The sequence below is a fragment of the Macaca fascicularis genome, chromosome 8 (genome assembly GCF_037993035.2).
Source record: "Macaca fascicularis isolate 582-1 chromosome 8, T2T-MFA8v1.1".
Classification (NCBI taxonomy): Eukaryota; Metazoa; Chordata; class Mammalia; order Primates; family Cercopithecidae; genus Macaca; species Macaca fascicularis.
Window position 1 is genome coordinate 21793413 of NC_088382.1, and position 20983 is coordinate 21814395.

At 38.8% G+C, this 20983-nt stretch overlaps 1 protein-coding gene across 9 annotated transcripts in view; it reads right to left on the reverse strand.

The window, feature by feature from the left end:
- PSD3 (pleckstrin and Sec7 domain containing 3) overlaps nt 1-20983 on the reverse strand; it is a 554389-nt gene that overhangs the window by 197484 nt on the left and 335922 nt on the right. The window lies entirely within an intron of this gene.

Sequence of the window (20983 nt, forward strand, 5' to 3'; positions counted from 1 at the left end):
AAAACCATAGCAGTGGGAAGGAGAAGTAGCTGTCCTTCTCTCTGTTCTGTCTTTATCCACACTAATTAGGGCCTTAAACAACTCACTATCTCCCTGAAACTCCTTTTTCTCATTTATAAAATGAGAAGGTTCATCAAGATCATCTCAAGAGTGACTCTGAATTACAATGTTCTATGATTAGATAACATCTGCATCGTCAAGATGGACAGGGCTGGCTTTTGATGCTTATACTGTGAACAGTTGCTTTTCCTGTGGACAGAATCTACCAGATGCCAAAGAGAATCCACACAGTAACCATATTATAAAAGGGATCTACCATACATATCACATGTTAAATTTTTAATACGGTAATCATGATCAGAAATGTGAATTCCATCACAGGTTAAACCTTAACACGAGTAGGCTGAATATCAAACTGGCATCTTATTCTCAGCACTGAAAACTCATACTAGCCACCTGATAATTCCACGAGAGAGATATAAACATCATACACATTGTAGGGCTGACTATAGCTTGAATTGACTGATCACTTTCCAGAAATGCTGTTCTTGGATTGCTAAAAAGTAAGCTATAACTCCCCCTCCAAAAAAATTTCTTCATCTCAAAGAATATTCTAGAAAAAATTCTAGTCATTTTTTTGTTCTGAAATGTATCTTTTAATATATTTTAAAGACAAAAAAAATACCACAAGGATGATTTCTTTTCCTTTTAAAAAGAACCTTAGGCTCTTAGGTATCACAGATTGTTCCGAACAACTTGGACTAAAGGCTGATTCCTTCTAGTGATTTAATTAATAAACATGTTTGTGGTTCAAAAATCATTTTGGAAGGCACATAAGGAAAACCAGGAGAAATTCAGATGGATGAAAATTTAGTAATAAATATATTTAAGGAAGAATATTAAGCAACTGAAAATTAATTTAAATTGAAAATGCTTCCCAGTTATAACCAGTAACAAGGAAGCAGATGATTCTCCCACAAAAAAATAGAATTGTAGGCAATAAACAGATCTTCGTGGAAGAAAAAGAGTAAGCTATTTAAGGGGAAAAATAGGTGTTCCCATGCTTAATTATTAGTTATAAACTCGCTGTTGAAATACCAAGAGTATTTAAAGAAACAAGGGGCTGGGCAAACCTGGAAAACATCACATGTAAATACAGTGCCTTTGTCTGAACTCTATAGAGAACCAGAAACTGTTCTAAAACATCTGTTTTATTATAGGGTTGAAAATAAAGAAGAAGATAATATGTACTTTGAAATCTATTTTCTAATTTCCATTTTTCATGTGTCTAATAGCTAAAGATAAGACATTCATTTTATAAATACGGCATCACTATTAACAAGCATGGTCACAGGGCTCTAATTTATCCTATTTATAGTAGCAAAAAAAAACCACATTTATTATAAATCAACAACTTAAAATTGTATATATTTATGAGGATACAAAGTGTTAACACGATTTGAAAATTCAATGTGAAATAATCAAACCAAACAAATTAACATACCCATTGCCTCAAATGCTTTTTTGCAGTGAGAACATTTGAAATTGACCTGGCTTTCTGGCTAAGATCAAGTATAGTATCTGTTTTTATAAGTCAGTCTAATCTTTTTAAAGAATATTAGAAATTAGATGAAAGCAACATTATCAGTTATCTTTACAAGGTAAGTTATTTCCAAAAGAAATGTCAAGAACTCATAAATAATATCAACTCTGGGATAACAGACTGTGTAGTAACTTTCTTGTGCATGGACCAGCTCACAGAAACAAAACTGCAAGATGTTCCTATCAGCCAGAGTGGAGGCTGGCCGGCCAGCCTCCAGGAGCAGGAGCTGCTGTCCATGGAGTTGCTCTGGACCCATTCCACATTCCCCTAGCATGGCGCTGCTTCCCTGTCTTCTGTTTCCAGGTCTCATCTCCGACTGGCCCGCAGAACTGGACACTGACACCGGTTCCACACTGACAGCTCCTGCTGTGTTAACTCAGCCTGGATCACCCCCACACTGCTTTACGAGCACTAAATTTTGGCAACCTACTCTCTCTCTCTCCTCGGAATCTAACCTTAACTCCACCCTTTTTGTTCCACTTCACTTCTCCTCCTCAGTTCTGACAGCTTGCAGTGGCCTTCCCTAGCTACAAAGAGAAAACTGTGTTGGGTTTCATTTGCAAAATTCTCAAGTAGAATCCATCACACCTTCAGTCCTGTTCTCTAAGGGCCTGTTTAGCAGTCACATTATTGCCTCCGTTATTGGCACAGGGAGTCTGAGTGACCTTGGATGAATCTCAACTGCGGTTTGAGCTTCACCTTGACAGTCCTCGGTTTCATTGTGTAAAAATTTAGGAATATCAGACTGTCTAGAAAATCTTTTAAGATTATTTCCATTTCTAATAACCTAATTATATTTCTAATCTCAGTGAAATGACCCTATCAGGTACTTAAATCCCAGAAGTCACATGGAAATCCTCTCTCTCACTCATCCTCACATTCAAATGAACAAATGATTCCCTCTGTCCCACCACTTTGTCTCCTATTCCTCCTAATGTCCCTTGAACGTCAGCTCTGTGAGGCCGACTTCACTTCCCCTACCTTCCAGTTGCTTCCGGGTTCAGCACTTCCACTTGACTTCCCCAGTGACTTCTGGCTTTTCTGAGTGTGGATTAACTTGCGTGCCTCCCTGAGGTTAGAGGGCTTATCTGACTATCAAGAAGTAAGTCCTGGTGCAAAGCCAACAACGAAGGAAGAAATGAAAGGGAGAAAGGAAATATCTAAAGATTTTCAAGTCCAAACATAAAAAGGGATTAAAATCATGTTTTCCATGGTCTGTTTTTTAAATCTTAGACAAACACAAAACTGAGTAAGAGGGAGATGAGAATAAGTGGTGGGGAGAAAGGAAGGAAGGACAGTTACAGATACAAGTTACAGTACAGAGAACGAATGAAGCACGTAACACACGTAATCTCATTTCCTACTATAACCACTGTTCACAAGATGCGATGTCATCTCCATTTTATGATTAGAGAAAGTGGCCTCAGAAAGCCTCCTTAATTTGCCCAATGTCACAATGCCAGTAAGTGACAGGGTCAGAACTTTAACCAAGATGATGTGACTCCAAGAGTCCATGGATCTTTCCCTAGAGTTTGTTACCATGACGATCTCAACTTCACAACAGTGGTCCACGGGAGTAGCTTATATCATATGAAAAATCTTACAATTTCAGTGTGCAGGAAGAGGAGTTTTAAAAAAAGTCCTAGAATTTAAGAAACCAAAGTATTTGGGAAATAGGAGGGAAAACTCCACCAACACTGCAGCTGTGCTGTTCATCTATAGACTCTACTCTTGTCCTGGCACTAGCTACATATGTCGGCACCTCTGAAATGCAATATTTTAAAATCCAATCCTGTGCTAAGATTATCCGTCCTATCAGCGGCATGCTGCATTTTGGGATGCCCTCTCCCACCTACTTTAAGCTCTCCAGAGACTGTGATACAACAATATGGGCTTCAACACACTGCATCTAATTTTATTGTAAAAAAAAAAAAAAAAAATGCTCTGCCATATGGTTACCAACAAATGAAATAGTGACTGTTGCAAACAGATAAAAAAGCAGGTGGAGGCCTGATGAAAAAAAGTACAACTGAAATGAGATCTAAAAGATTTAAAAATAGCTGGTCAACCAGTAATGTATCCTTAAACAAAAGTATTTAAGAAACCAGGATGAAAAAATGTATAAAAACATTACCAGGAGTAATATGAGGAAAATAATGCTTTCAACATTTTCATTTTATCCTTGGAAAGCTTTGGTGATTCAAATTGCCAAGGACTATAACAGGGAAGATATAAAAAGGAATCACAAGTCGAAGAGTACAGAAGAAAGTTTTACCTTTTATTCTAATTTCTCAGAATCATCTTCCTATTTCCTTGCAATACACTTCTTTAAGAAACCTGGTATACTTTGTTTTATATATGATCTAGCAAAAAAAGAAAAAAGAGAAAGAACCAACCAGCCAACCAACCTAGTATCACCAACACCACAAAGACAGATGGGCCTTAAATTTGCTATGCAACCTGTATACATTTAAATTAGAATAGTCAGGCTTAGTTCCCTAGTAAGCACTATGCGGAACTTCAGAATGACACAGGCATCAAACCAAGCATGGAAAAAAAAATCTTTATAACCGTGAAACAAACTGATGTTATATCCAAAATATAAATATAAGCATATTCTTTGAAAACACGTAGTTATTTCCATATATATTTTACCTATACTGTACATAAACATAGATGGTTTTTGTGAAAGTATTAGTGAATTCTGGATCCCCCTGTAACTTAGGTGGCCCACCACCACCTAAAGATTAAAAAGCAATTGATCTCTCTCCTATTTTTCACTTTAGTCCTGGAGATTACATCACCATTTTGGTGCTCAACTCCAGGGTTTAATCATTTTAATAACAGTGTCAGGAATTATTTATTACTGGCAAAATGCTACAGTTTAGGCCATTTGGTTTATTTTTCATAAAGACAAAGGGCTAGTCAAACCCATCCTTTCTTCGGTTATCCATAACCTTTCACAGCCTAGAATTACACAGTAATTAGTTAATCTTCCAAGTTAAGATCCACATTTCAGAGAACTGTAGACATCGACTAGTTTTCAGTGGCTGAGAGCAGAGTCAGGTCTCATAATTTCCAATGTGAGGGACAAATCATATGACCTTGGACACTATGCGATGCCTTTAGCTTCAGAAATACAGTTTTCATGGCTGGTTTTACTTAATAAATATTGACAGCAGGCTTCTCTTTAAAGTTGCTATGCATACTTCTTTAACTGTATTGCAGGAACAAAGGGCAAAAGGCATACAATTTATTAACATATACAAGGGACAATCACAGAGTGGTTCCCCAATATTCCAGTGGGGCCAACATATTCCTACAGCTTCTTTTCATAGAGGAGCGGGGAGATAGCGAAGGCAGGGAACTCTGTCAAAGGGCAATCAATGAATACCAAGGAGAATGAACAGGCGGGAAAACAGAGATGAATTTGTAAATGGCCCTCTTTAGAAAATATTCCAGCATGCTTACATACTTCAGTATTCTTTGTTGCAATAGATAATGAGATAACAAGGAGGCAAAGGAAAAACCAATTGTTCTCCTTGGTGGGTCCAGTCTTTACCTGGATAGGGGAAAAGTCTCTTCCCACATTTGCTGATCTCTAAGAACCTTTCATTCAAAATACCTATTATACCACGGAGTCATATTTTGGAGTGAAGTTCCCTGGGTACCTTCAGTATGCTTTATGCAAAATAAATTTAAAAATATTTCACTTAGAAAGTGGAAGTTCCTATTTGGGAGGCCGAGAGGGAAGATTACTTGAGGCCAGGAATTTGAGACCAGCCTGGGCAACACAGGAAAACCCTGTCTCTAACAAAAAAAGTAAGAAAATTAGCCAGTCTTGGTGGCACATGCCTGTAGTCCCAGCTACTTGGGAGGGGCCTCAGGTGGGAGGATCGCTTGAGCCCAGGAATTTGTGGTTGCATTGAGCTATGGTTGCATCGCTATAATGCACTCCAGCCTGGGTGAAAGTGCAGACCCTCTCTCTCGAAAAAAAAAAAAACAAAACCAAAAACCAGAAGTTCCCTAATATGCTGCTCTCTGACATCACCACTATTAACACATTAATCTTCAAGATTCTCACATATGAATTTTAACATAAATGGTATCCTTCCATACTTAATTTTGTATTGACATTTCCCACCATCAATACCTTGAAAATAATAATTAGGTCCTCACTTTATGAAGTATTCTTTATGTGTTAAGTATCATCTTGTGTGCTTTACATGGATTTTCACATTTAAACCTCATTGCTGGTTCATAAGCAGGTATATTCACTGTTTCCAATTTCCAGATGAGGAAGCTGATAGAGGAATAACTTCCCCAAGGTCACAGAATTGCTGTTAAGTATCAGAGGATCCAGGCAGCATGAATACAGAAGCTATACTCTTAACCCCTTCTCTTCACTTTGACATCCAAACCACTACTCATAACTCTACATAGTCTTTTTAACAACTCTATTAATTACATGAATAAAGTATAACTGACCTAATCCTTCAATGATCGAGATTTGTATTATTCTCAATTTTTTGCTATTGCATACAATGCTGCAATTAATGTCCTTGTACACATACCTTTGTACATTTAACTATCCAGCATCTTTCCTTTTTCTTTGGAAATAATTTTAGACTTACGAAAAGGTTGTACAAATAGTACAAAGAGTTCCTGTAAATCCTCCACCCAGCCTTCCCTTAATGTTAACATCTTACATAACTATCAGTGGAATTATCAAAACCAGGATGTCAATGTTGGTATAGTATTAACTGAACTATAGACCTTATTCAAATTTCACCAGTTTCCCCATTACTGCCCTTGTCCTATTCCAGGATCCTCTCTAGAACCCACAATGCCTTCAGTTGTTATGGCTTCTCAGTCTCCTCCAATTGGTGATAGTTCTTCAGTGTTCCCTTGTCTTTTATGACTTTGACACTTAAAAAGAAGATGGACCAGTTATTCTACAGAATATCTTGCAATTTGGGTTTGGCTGCTGTTTTCTCATGTTTACAATGAAGTCAGGCATTTTGGGGAAGATAAGTTATGTTATCTTCTCCTTAGAGCATCAGAGGCTTCATGATGTTGAGATGTCTTGTCACTGGTGATGTTAACCTTCATCACTTGGTTAAGCTGGTATCTTGGGTTGTCTATATTGTAAAGTTACTATTTTTCCCCTCAAAATGAATAAATATCTTGGGAGAGATACTTTGAGACTATGCAGATATCCTGTTTCTTCCCTAACTTTCATCTGCTAAATTTAGTATCCTTCAATGGATCTATCTGCCACAATAATTAGCATGATATTTGCCATTTCCTTCTTTGCTTTTACAGTTGTTCATTTTTCCTAACAGTAATAAAAAGCTGTCCCTTCTCCACAATTTTAAAAATGTATTCAATGGATATTCATTTTCTCCTGTGAATATAATCTAATACTACCACATTTTTGCTTAAATTGTTCCAGCTTTGGCCGTTAGGAGCTACTCCAGGTTGGCCTTCTGGCACACCACCCTCCTCTTTTGAGCACTTACTTACTTTCTGGCATCACAAGATGTTCCAGGCTCATCTTGTATTTTCCCTGCCCCAGGACTAAAACCAACCACTTCTCCACAGAGCATTGATTCCTTTTACTGGTGACCAGTATTTAGAAACCAAGGTCTGGAAGCTACGCTGCTCATTGGTATTGAGATATCAGTGCTTCTAGATCCCCTCGGCAGGCAGAGCTAAGAAATATATGCAGGTGTATATTTACATGCATCAATCCATACATTAAAAATTATGAGTTCATACTAATAACGTCAACTGGAATCCAATACTACAGGGTTCCTTATTCATAATTTCTTTCTCCCATAGAGAGAAAACTGCCTTTTATCATCTGTAGTATGTTTGCTTATTTGCACATCCTAGTATATACATAAAGTAATGACAGAGGCAGACAAATGCCGAGGCAGACAAACACCTAGACAGACAGTGGCAGGTGCCCCACAAAACCCCCACCTCCAAGCCAAAGACAGTTTAAAGCCTGAAAGCTGAGCTACAACTTAAGTCCTTGGACTGAACTGAGAACCTGTCTTCCTCTTTAGCGTACTTTCCTCTGACTGGTCCCCAGCCTTCACCTATTTTACATATACCCTTTCCTAATTGGTTTCCTATCCTTTCCCAGTTGGTTTTTCTACACTGTCCTGCCCACCTTTGAGTGGTGTTTTTGCTTTAATCGTTTTTGCATACTTACAAACCAATCAGCATGCACTCCCCATTCTGAGTCCATAAAGGGCGCCAGACCCAGCCACACAGGGGAACCTCCTCCCTCCCTTGCTGAAAGCCATTTTCATAACTCAATAAAATTATTCTCTGCCCTCCCCACCCTTCCATGCCCCGCATGTCCTCATTCTTCTCGAGTGCAGTCTAAGAGCTCGGGAACTACCAAACAAGGGTACAAGCGATCACACAGGTAAGCTGGGGCACACCAGTGTGGCCAAGGCCCAGGTGGGCTGTTGCTGGCCAGGGGTCCCCAGCTTGCAAAGTGACCGAGAAGAAAAATTCTGCATCAGTAATAGTTTCAGAATTAACAGCTCTTACCCCCGTAAAAAACAAATTTACTAACCAGAGTACAGTGTTTTTGTATTGCTCTTTTTGTCTTCAGCCACACGGCATCCAGTTAAAATACTGTTTTTCAAAACTATTTATGTTAGGTCTTTCCTTTTCCATTCCCTTCAGTGTAAATTACAAAATACTTAATTTGTAATACAGTTAGGTTCATGTGTTACTGTTTATACTTTCCACTTTGAGTTTTCATGGACTGGTTGGTCTTAATTATTAATTTGTATCCTAAGAAGGCAAATGCCAGGGTTGTGATTTCACGTAGCAAATGAGTAGAAGGGCACATTCAGTGAGGCACTGAAAGAAATGCCCTTAGGCATGGATATTTTCTCACCGTGTTTGTGCTCGCATCCATCTGCCTGCTTGCTCTCTCTCTCTCTCTCTGTACCTGTGTATGGAGAGCCTCAGTTTTTAAATGGCAGTGTCACCTTTGTTCATATGAGATAATGTGAAGCTTAGAAACCTATAGATTTTAAGGTTGCAAAGGGGTTCTCAAATGCAAATAATGCCCCCAAATCTTCAGTTATTAATACTAATGATTTAAAAACGTACCACAAATTGGAACGTGCCCTTTTCATAAAAATGTATGGGGGTACCTGCAGGAGTACAGACACAGTTTACTTAAAGTTAACGTCACTGGAAGGATCCTTATAATAAGCTTTTAATTAGATATTACAAACAAGGAAAATATAAGAACATGAGAGCTGGAAGAAATTACCTAAGGGAGTTTCTAAAGGCTTGGTTTCCTTTTTAAAAAATCAATTTTCCCTAGAGAAAAGAAACCAGAAGCAGACATAACTGACATAATAGATGGGCAAAGCAAAGTATTTTCAAAGTGAGACGCACTGTGGAAACAGAAAGAGAAAACTACAGGTGAAAGCGACCGCTATCAGAAAATATACCTTAGCATATTAAAGTGGGAAAATGAATGGAAAAAGATGAAATCAGAAACAGTTCCCAGTGTCTCCGAGTCTGAAAGCACAAAACTTTAATCAGGACACCAGCAGAGAATATGGCTGGATGGTGACAAGAATGAGACTGCCACACGGTGAGGAAGCTAGTGCTTCCTTTCCAGCTGCTAAATGGTGCCAATTAACTATTATATGAATTACAGGTGTACCGATGTCTGCTCAGAATGCAGAGAGCAACTCCAAGAAAAAGCTATTTTTCTTCTCAAAGTGAGTAAAAAAAACACAGAAGACGACGAGTTTCCTTTTGCAGGCCTCTAATCATCATGACCAGCACTTCAGGTTTGGGTGGAAGGTGGGAAGAGAAGGAAGGAAAACAAACACTGGCAAGAGAGAGGAAGAAATGTTTGGAAAGACTACGGAAGGCTTAGTATGTACTAGAAGCTTTAAGGGCAAAATATGAGTCACCAAAGGCAAGTGAAATTGTCGATCTCTTGTAAAAGACCCTTTGGCTCTGCCACTGTAACTTCCCTTTTTAATCCTATTTCTCATATGCAGCATGCGAAAAAAGGACCAGCTAGCTGCACTGGTTTTGTTATTTTAGCCCTTATGTATACACACTTTAGAAGGCTGAATAAAAGCAACTGTGGGCAGTTACATCCTTTGTATTTTTCAAAGGTTGGCAGCAAGTATTCTGTGACTCCTTTGTATAGATGAATGCTTTCAAAATAAAAAGGTATACATAACACTTTTTAAAGCTTATAAGTAAATGAGGTGAAAAGGAAGGGAAGTGGTAGAGAGTAATACTAATAAAGATTTTCCTTTCTGTGGAATTGTTGTAGAAAATCAGTTATAATATGGCAGTAATGTTTAGAGACACCAAGGACCTGCCAACATGACCTCATCATCTCTCCACACAAGCTGCGACTGTGCTGATGTTATCATCCACCTAAAGTAGGGTACAAAGCCCACTAAAAATGGTCACAGAGGGAAGCTCTGTGGGGCAATACAGAAGGAGAGTCAGAGACTTTTCCCAAAGGCCACATTCTCTGGTTTGTGTCAGTAGATATGGAGCTTTCAAAAGTTTAGAAGTAAGAAAATCAGATTTTATGTTTTCATGTGTAACTCTACTCAGTTCTAACAGCCAAAGAGAAGGTGGTACAACAACCATACCACACAACTGACTTAGTTCTTTTAAAAGAAGGATTCTGCATGCTAAGTGTCAATTAACTTCTTGACATTCCTCTTATTTCCACTTTGATCTAGAAAAATCTGACGTTAGGAGCCTGAATACCTCTGTAAATAGTAACTAACACACATGGAGTACATTCAAGGGATATGGCTGCTCTAAGTGGACCACACATTGTCATCCTTCCTGTCTCCACACTAGCATTTAAGCTGTTAACCCCAACTAGAGTCCCTTCTACTCCAGCTCTACAGCCCCATCAGAACTACCTTTCAAAAGACGATATGCTACCATCTCAAAAGGGCTTTTCCAGATGTTGTCCAGTTGAAACTCATTTCTCGTTATTCTGCAATCCCACAGTAATTTTATATGTAATTCGACATTTATGCAGGATTTTAAAGATGCTGACCCCCTAAGAGCCTCATCGCCTGATGATTTAATCAAATGTTCATCTAGCCACTGCTAAGAAGGGACTTGGCAGACGGAACTAAGGTTACTAATCAACTAACCCTAATACAGGGAGATTATTCTGGATTATCCGGGTGGACCCAGTGTAATCATACAAGACCTTCAAAGAGGAAGGGAGAACAGTCACTCAGAAGATGCATCAGAAGAGGAAACCAGATAGAGATGAGGCGAAAAGAGGAGGGCGAGGAGGACAGACAGGACCGGAGAGTGAGAAGAACTTGGGTCATTCTCTGCTAGCTTTCAAAAATGGAGGTAGCTGACCACAAGCAAAGGACTAAAGGTGACCGCTAGAAGCTGAGAAGGATCCCGGCCAACCACCAACAAGAAAATGGGGACCGCAGTCCTGTGACCACATGGAACTTAATCCTGCCAACAAGCTTAATGAACGTGAAGCAGGTTCACCTTCAGAGCCGCCAGAAATAAACAGAGTCCTGCCTAAATCTTGATTTGGGAATGGAAAAACCCAAAGTAGAAGAACCAGCCAAGCAAACCCACACCTCTAACCCACAGAACAATGAGATAATAAATCTGTGTTGTTTCAAGCCACTAAGTTTGTGGCGATTTGTTACGACAGCAATATGAAACTAGCACACTCTCCTTCGTATTATATCCTATTTAACAGTTCCAATCTCACTGAGTATGAGAATCACCTGAGGGGCTTTGTGAACACACATACGGTGTCATTCCCAGACATTTAAGATTGATGAGGGGGAAGGAAAAGCAGGGAGAAGATAGCAAGTTTTTGCTTTTATCTCCCCACATGATATTGTCCCCAACATGAATATTAGCATGACCCAGAGAGTGCCTGCATGTGTTTCCAGAGGATTCCCGTCCTCACATCCCTGAAGCGCACCTTTGTTTTCTGACCTTTTCTCACATTATTTTTGTCTATCCTAAAACTTCAAATAACAAAATCATGTAGTGCATACTCTTACTCTCATGTAAAGCTTCTTTCATTCATGATGTTGTGTGTATCCGCAGTTCATTCCTTTTCATCATTGAGTAATATTCTACTGAATGGATATTCCACAGCTTCTTAATCCAGTCACCTGTTTGTGGATATTTGGGTTGTTTCCAGTTTGGTGCTATTAGCAATAAATCTGCTGTGATTACTCTTGTAACAGATGCTTTTGTTTCTCTTGAATGACTGGTTCATAGGGTAGGTATGTTTAGCTTTATAAGAACATACCAGACCTTTCTCCAACATGTTTGTGCCATCCTGACAGTTTTCCATCTCAGTGAGAGTATTTCAGCCTCCTACTTTTTATCCCTCTGGCCCCAATTGATTATAATATGTAACCGGATTGAAAACTACTGTACCAGATTAAAATTCCTTCAGGGAAAAATTCATGACTTTTTTTTTAAAATTTTTTATTTTGAGATGGAGTCTCTACCACCCAGGTTGGAGTGCAGTGGTGCCATCTCAGCTCACTGCAACCTCCACCTCCCAGGTTCAAGTGATTCTCCTGCCTCAGCCTGTCGAGTAGCTGGGATTTCAGGTGTGCAACACCACGCCCAGCTAATTTTTGTACTTTTAATAGAGACAGGGTTTCACCATGTTGGCCAGGCTGGTCCTGAACTCCTGAGCTCAGGTGATCCGCCTGCCTGGACCTCCCAAAGTGCTGGGATTACAGGTGTGAGCCACCGCACCTGGCCAAAATTCATGTCTTATTCATCCTTGCTCCCTGCAATATATTTAGTGCAGCCTTTACCAAAGCCAGAACTCGGGAATCCTATTAAGTTTTATATTGATACAGCTTCTGACTTTTGCCAAATACGGCAAATCTATTAAGCATGCCTTCTGTACCTACACATTTAATATATAATTTTGAGTAAAGCAGTTCATCATTTGTGTAGTTGTCCAATACCTGTTATCTACTAAATTCTGAAACACAGATGAATGGCATGGCCTAAATAATAAGAGCCGCACCTGTAACCCAGCTATAAAGCCTGACACACAGCAGGGCCTTAATGAATAAAAGCGTGCTTTGGGGGGAAGAAGTCTCCGTTCTCCTAATGTTTTTGTTTATTATAATTAAACCACTAGTGTAAAAATCTGCACACTTCAGAAATCCTAGCTTATGGCTCTTAATATTCTGGGAAACAAACGTCCATCTGAATATCTGATTATAGGTATAACTCCTCTCAAAAAATAAAATACAAAATTATGTATATACTTAAACACACTAACAATTCTACATACAATATCAAGTTGTATGAATCACTGCCACTGTGTTTTACGGAAAACTGAAATTATTTCTTTAACGAGTATGTGTTGAGTATCTGATCTATTCTAAAAATTACATTAGGTATGAGGCATCCTGTGGCCAACAAGAGGGTCTCTTGTCCTCCCAAGGCAAGAGAATGGTGTAAACCCAGGAGGCGGCACTTGTAGTGAGCTGAGATCCGGCCACTGCACTCCAGCCTGGGCGACAGAGCGAGACTCTGTTTCAAAAAAAAAAAAAAAGAATACTGGAAGGAAGGAAGATCAAATGCAAGTGATAAGCAATACCACCATCTAATCAGTATGTTCTCAAAATCCCTTTCTTTTCAAATATATATATATTTATTTATTTATTTTTGTCTAAGTCTATACCATATGACAACCTGAAATGCAAATAACCTTTCGAGATACTATTTTGAGTATACATATTTGCCTTTCATTTCTGTTTTTGGGAGTGAAAGAACATGGAAATGAGGCAAAAAGAGTAACAATGTACCTATCTTGCAATCTCAAGGAATAATTGCTTCTGATTGCTTTTAGAATAGGTAACTTCATGGTGAAATGATTTTCCCCAGGAGCAGGAACTGACTTCCCTTTGTGGTCTTTTACAAATGGCAGTGGTTTCCAAATGAACAGCGCAGTTCATTTTTTCTGGGAGAAAGTGTAAAGTTATCACGATTCTTCTCAACAGACAGTCTGGGGAGATAAGCAGAACTATAAGAATGTGTGGGCCGGGTGCAGCCGCTCACACCTGTAATCCCAGCACTTTGGGAGGCCAAGGCTGGTGGGTCATGAGGTCAGGAGTTGGAGACAAGCCTGGCCCATATGGTGAAATCCCATCTCTATTAAAAATACAAAAATTAGCCGGGAGTGGTGGTGCGCGCCTGTAGTCCCAGCTACTCGGGAGGTTAAGGCAGGAGAATCGCTTGAATCCAGGAGGTGGAGGTTGCAGTGAGTTGAGATCACACCACTGTACTCCAGCCTGGGTGACAGAGCGAGACTAACTCCAAAAAAAAAAAAAAAACGTGTGAACTCCCTCTGACGAGATGGTATGTTGTGAAGAGGAAGGTCCACGTACCTGCATTATCCAGAAAATACTTCGTTGCAAGATCTGGATAATGTGGCTTCTGGTGTTTCTGAGAAAACAACAATTTAGCACAAAAACTATGCTGCTATCTATGGAGAGTTTAAGGGAAGAGTAAACGTTAAAACAATTAAAACAAGCAAATAAAATGCTTAAAATAACAGTAAAAATCCAACATTGACAGGGAACAGAGTTCCAGAATGGTTTTGGATAGAGAAATGAATTATCCTACATTAGTGAATTTTCTGATTGAAGCTAATTTCTTTAAATGCCAAAAAATCTTTAAAAAATACTTTTACTGGCAATCTTTCCACTCTATTTCATACTCTGTCTCCTTAATCAAACTAAGTAAACAAAATGTAACATTTTTGATGACTCATTAAGTACATCCATTACTTTGCAGTGCTGTAATGCAGCCATTCTGAGAGGCTACTGACTACACAGATTTGAACGCCTCTCTTCAAAGTAACTCCAGCTGTCCCATTTGGAGACCTAGTGCCCTTTAAGGTTTCAACATTTTCTCTTTATCTCATTAGCACATCACTTCTTGCTACTGCCCCTCTATCTGAGGGACATCAGTTCCTTGAACTCCATTCTTCTACTTCATGGCCAAACTGAGAAAACAATTGTTTCTTTAAAACAATTTCAACTTAGGCCAGGTGCGGTGGCTCATGCCTGTAATCCCAGCACTTTGGGAAGCCGAGGTGGGTGGATTACTTGAGGTCAGGTGTTCCAGATCAGCCTGACCAATATGGTGAAACCCTGTTTCCACTAAAAATACAAAAATTAGCAGGGCGTGGTAGTGGGTGCCTGTAATCCCAACTACTAGGGAGGCTAAGACAGGAGAATCGCGTGAACCTGGGAGGCAGAGGTTGCAGTGAGCTGAAATCATGCCACTGCATTCCAGCCTGGGTGACAGAGTGAGACTGCATCTCAAAATTAATAAATAATTTCAACTTAAAAATTGATGTAATAATCTAAATGTGTTCTATTAAATTCATTTTATTAAAATCAGTTGGATGTGGCTATTAACTGAAGAGCTGGCTCAGTGATGGTCAGCAGGGACTTGTATGGTGGTATTCGCCTATGTCTACAGGCCCATGGGATTATGATACGCCAGGGGAAGGATCAGGCCAAACATTTCAAAGTGAAAACTAATTGTGGGTATTATTAAAAAAGAGGATCTAAATTAAGGTCTGTGTGAAATTTGTGAGGTCAGTTATTAATACATGGATTCTAATTATTCTGGCTGTTGAGAGTTATTTTTATTTTTTTGCTTGTTTTCAACTTTTTGAGTCTTTTTCAAAAAACGATTGACCTTTAGCTAAGTGAAGCATTACTACAATAACAAATCGTTTTCCTTTATGGGATATTTTGATTGTATAACTACAAATGCCTTTAAAATAAAATTTTTCTGTGTCCTTATTGGCTATGTAAATACCACGTGCAGGATAGAATAATTGTCATGATAGTTCCAGTTATCCTTGCACTGCTGGTCTGCTGAAAGGGGGGCATCAATCCCAAGGAGCTCCTCAGTCTCCTGATATATCATAGCAAAAAGAGGGTGGTTTTTATTCACAATGTGACCAGTTACATTCATATCCATAATACATGTTCATGTTAGCGAGAGGGGCAGCAATCCTGGACTGTTATGACACTTTAAACATGCTCCAAACAAGGCTGGGTGCAGCAGCTCAAGCCTGTAATCCCAGTACTTTGGGAGGCCAAGGTGGGCGGATCACTTGAGGCCAGGAGTTCGAGACAAGCCTGGCCAACATGGTGAAACCCCTGTCCCTACTACAAATATAAAAATTAGACAGGCATGGTGGTGCACGCCTGTAATCCCAGCTACTCGGGAAGCTGAAGCAAGAGAATCGCTTCAACCTAGGAGGTAGAGGTTGCAGTGAGCCGAGATCGTGCCACTGCACTCCAGCCTGGGCAACAGGGTGAGACCCTGTCTCAAAATAAAATAAAATAAAATATGAAATTAAATTAAAATAAAATAAAATAAAATAAAAAATAAAATGAAATAAATAAAAATTAAAATGCTCCAAACATACAAACATTTAAACGTCTATGGATACATCTGAATAGGAAATTCTGTGGCACTTCTTCATGATCAAATTGAAAATAAAATCCACTGGGAATCATTAATATTCCATTACAGTACCCTTAATGATTACAACCACTAACACTCAAACTTTTTTTCCTTTTTTCTTTTTTTGGGGGGGTTAAAAATCCGTTTGTACTCTTAAGCAGTATCTGTTCTGTTGAAACGTTCTAACAGACTTCTTTTTGGTAAATTTTTTTTTTTTTTAAGAAAACGCATGAACATGATTTGTGGATCTTCAGTTACTTCAAAGTATTACCCTCATTATCATCACCGTTTTTCATTCACGGTCTGAACCACGCCAAAAGCAGCATCGTTATTCTGCCCATGATGAGCATGTGATTGAAAGTGAAAGCAAGCTGCCAGACCTGCACTGGGAGGGCAGAAACGGAAACACGCCACCCACCTTTCATCACGTAACTCAGCTTGATTTGCTTTACTGAAGAAAGCAGCAATATTCCGTATTTTAAGCCAGAACCTTTAAAGCTTTTCTCTCAAAAAGCTTGCAGACCTAGCTTTTCTCTTAAAAGGCTCTCCGACCTACACAGGACAGGCATCCAAGCCCTCTTCCTCCATGGATACTGTTGCTACCAGGTTTCCATGACCTTCTCTTGGAAAGAACTCACCTACTCCAGGCAACAGTTGATGCTCTTTTTTTAGCTACACTTAAATACCACCCATAAGTTGCTATTTTCAGCTACATACTCCGAATATAACTCAGATCAAGTATTTTTGAGAATTCAGTTCAGGCTTTTCCTTTATAAAAAGTTCAGACCTTTTTCCGACTGAGGTCTGCTTCTTCCTCTTGTATAGTCCTTTGGGAATAAGCTTTTGAAAATGCTGTGATGACAAAAGCAATTTTCTTGGATTTAGATCTGAACATTCTCTGGTTCCATTATTACTAAGTATGTACCTCTTTGTCTAAACCAGTAAATACAAGGTGAGAGTTAAAACTTAAGAAATGTGATTTGGATTCACAAAGAAAAAAAACAATGTTGAGAAAATGCCCAGCACTCAGACTGAAATGATCCTTACAAGATCGCCCTGTGAAGTTTTTCCAACTTCTTTTTTGCCGTGTAATATTTTGCTCAAAAGACATCACCTGAGGAAGTTAGAACATGACAGAAAAAAGAACAACTTCTGCAGCGGAAGGGGAGTGGTGACAGGGAAGGGTGAACCCTGGACCCAGGCTCCAGGAGACTAAACCGAAAACCTGAAAACTATGGGCACAGGCCAAGTATCTTCTTTTACAAATGAGGAAATGCAGGCACAAAGTGAAATGATCACTCAGGGGTGCCGCCACTAGTCGCGAGCAACACTAAGACAGGCTTAGAGCCCAGGGACTTTCATAACCCAGTCAGAACAACTAGTGTATTCCACATGGGCACAATGCTAGCCACTTAACACACCTCATTGTATTTAATTCTAATCGCTGTTAGAGGAAGGTATTTTTATTCCATGCCATACCTGAGAAAACGGAAAAGGATTAAGTTGTGTGGCCAAGGTAAGATACTGGGATGACTTTCCAGATCTTTAACTACTCATTTCACTCTGCCACAAAGCCTTCCATGACATTCAGCCTAACAGGTCAAATAAACATTAACTGGGGTCTGGGCACAATGGCTCATGCCACTTTGGGAGGCCAAGGTGGGTGGATCATTTGAGGTCACTAGTTCAAGACCAACCTTGTCAACATGGTAAAACCCTATTTCTACTAAAAATACAAAAAAAAAAAAAAAAAATTAGCTGGACGTGGCGGTGGATGTCTGTAATCCCAGCTACTCGGGAGGCTGTGGCAGGAGGATCGACTGAAGCTGGGAGGCAGAGGCTGCAGTGAGCAGAGATCATGTCACTGCATTCCAGCCTGGGCAACAGAGTGAGACTGTGTCGCAAAAACAAACAAACAAACAAACATTAACTGGGAAGAGAAAATTCAGGTTCTACTTTTGTTTCTTTTCTACTTCATTCAGGTAAGGGCCATCAGGAATCAGTCTAGCAATAGAATCTCTAATAGTAAGCTCAAAATAATTCAATACTTTTTCCTTCAATATTGTCACCACCCAGCATCCGAGTCACCATCCTTCTCACATAGACAACTGCAATTTTACTGTCTTTCCACTTCCCTAAACAATTCTTCAAACATCCAGAGTAAAACATGATAATAAACATAGGATCATGTTACTTTCCAGCTTTCAATTCTTCAAAACAATTCCCATTGTCTTTTTCTTAAAACATCAGTGTTTTTAATACTGTTATATAGTTATACCTGAACTGTTGGTCATTATACTATACTCAGTACTTTAAAAGAATGACCAAGAGTAGTAAAATTTCATTAAACCAATTTTTATGATGCCTAAAACCTCTGGCTGAATAGACAAACTACCCCCCCCCTTTCTTTTTTTTTTTTTTAGAGTGGACGTGTTCATTATTTTTGTCATTGTTTTACTGAAAGAATTACAGACTCACAGGCAGTTTTAAGAAAAGAACATAGTCCTTGTGCCATTTGCCCAGTCTCCTCCAATGGTAACATCTGCAAAACTATAGTATGATAGCACAAACTAGAATGGTGACATTAATAAAACCTAGTCTTATTCTGATGTCTCCAGTTATACTTGTACTCAGTGTTAATCAGGAAGTAAAGATCAGAGAGGAGAGAGCAACAATGGGGATGGGAAGATGAAATACGGAAAAAAGACTTCCTGTTGCTTAGGTTAAGCCTTCTGGTAGAAAATATTAAAAAGTAGGGCAATTGTCAGGGCTAAATTTCCAATCTGCTCCCTGGCTGAAAGGAGTTGATGGAACTCAGAAAGAAAGCTGGGTCAGTTTTGCTCTTGTATTTCTTTCTTTTTTTTTCTTCAAAGAAGAATTATTACAGCTCTTGCTGTCACTCTGTGTAAACTGATCCTTTTTGTGGTTTGAACTTACAAAAATTCCTTATCTCTAGATTTTTAATGGATGATTCATTTGTTGTTATTTACCCTTATATATGGCTGTAACTGATTAAAAAGCCTAATGGTTACAAATCTGAAAGCATCATATTATATTTCCTAATTATGTTTCTTCCTTGTCCAAAAAGATGCATTAATCTTTATTTAAAATGTGTTTTATCTTTGCTGATCTTTTGAGTGTGTTTAAATTCTATCTTCTTGGCTAATTCCTCCATCATTTTCACAAATTATTTTCCCCTAAGAAAACCAAACGAGAAAATTATGTTTAAAGCAAAATATATAATCCTTTCAGCTGACAAGATAGGTTAAAAACCGGATGGAGGTATCCTACATATTCTCGGAACCTTCTCCTAAAAGAACCTTGCCTGAACTCTGTCCTTTGAGAAAGCAAGGGAAAACAAATGCATTTGAATGACAACTTTTATTGGGATTCTAACCAATAGACTGGGTAACAATTTAATTCAATTTTTTTTTTAATCATTCCATTCATGGAATGAAGCTTATAAATCCTGCTTGGCCAAGCATACTGATTTACATCCTTTCAATTTAACTAACCCTTTCTTCACACACACACACACACACTCTCTTCCACATTAAAACTTTTGGTCTTCCCTTAAGTGAAGACATGCTAATTTTAAAGTTCATAAATTCCCAAGGAAAGCAATTTCTATTCAAAAAAGTAAATATTTAAAGAATATTTTAATGTCAAACATCTAATAGTAAGCAATAACCTAAACACTGTCATATTCATTGGTCTCTATAAGATTTTCCTACCTTTTCAATTACTTCCAGTGACACTGCCTTGTAACTAAAATTATTCTTAGAGCTACTTGTGTATTCAAATACATTCAAGGTATGTTTTTTTTTTTTTTTTTTTGGACAAGGTATGTTTTTAAACATTCTGCAAATTGTGTTCAGTTTCATCACAAATATTTAGTTACTTTGCAAATATATGGAACTTTTTGTTGCTTCTGTTTTCTCCATCAATAAGTTGATATAAAAATTCTTAAAGGAGAAACTGTTTTAGCTAATTTCTTTCTACTGTCCCTTGGTACTTACTGAATTTAACTGCTTACCCCCCCCCCAAAAAAAAAATCTAACAATGACTGGAATAAAAATACTAAGGAGAGCAGTATCCGAGTATTAAATGGTAGGTGGCAACGGGAAAGTGGGATAGAAAACAACTGGGTTCATGTCATGTCAAAATCTACTGTCTAGATGTCTCTTCAGAATGAAATTATGGGATGGTCAATAACTGACCTTCCACCCTACATGTTCCTACCCCGTTTGCCAGAATCTCCTTGTCTTTTCTCAGTTTCTTCCCTTCTTTCATGTAAATACATTTTCAAACGGACATTTCATCTCTAAATATATAAATACCTGGTGACCATCAGTGAAAGGCCATGTGTCTTTTCCCTATATAATAAGAAATGGAGGATTATCAACCACTGGAGTTACACATGCAGAGCAGATTCGACAGAAGATAGAAACGCAGAGCAGATTCGACAGAAAATAGAAACGCAGAGCAGATTCGATAGAGGACAGGAACGCAGAGCAGATTCGATAGAGGACAGGAACGCAGAACAGATTCGATAGAGGGTAGGATAGAAACGCAGAGCAGCTTCGATAGAAGATAGAAACGCAGAGCAGATTCGACAGAGGACAGAAATGCAGAGCAGATTCGATAGAGGATAGAAACGCAGAGCAGATTCGATAGAGGGTAGGATAGAAACGCAGAGCAGATTCGATAGAGGACAGAAACGCAGAGCAGATTCGATAGAGGATAGAAAAGCAGAGCAGATTCGATAGAGGATAGAAATGCAGCTTTTCTGTTACAATCAAGAACAAGGGTTTCCTATGA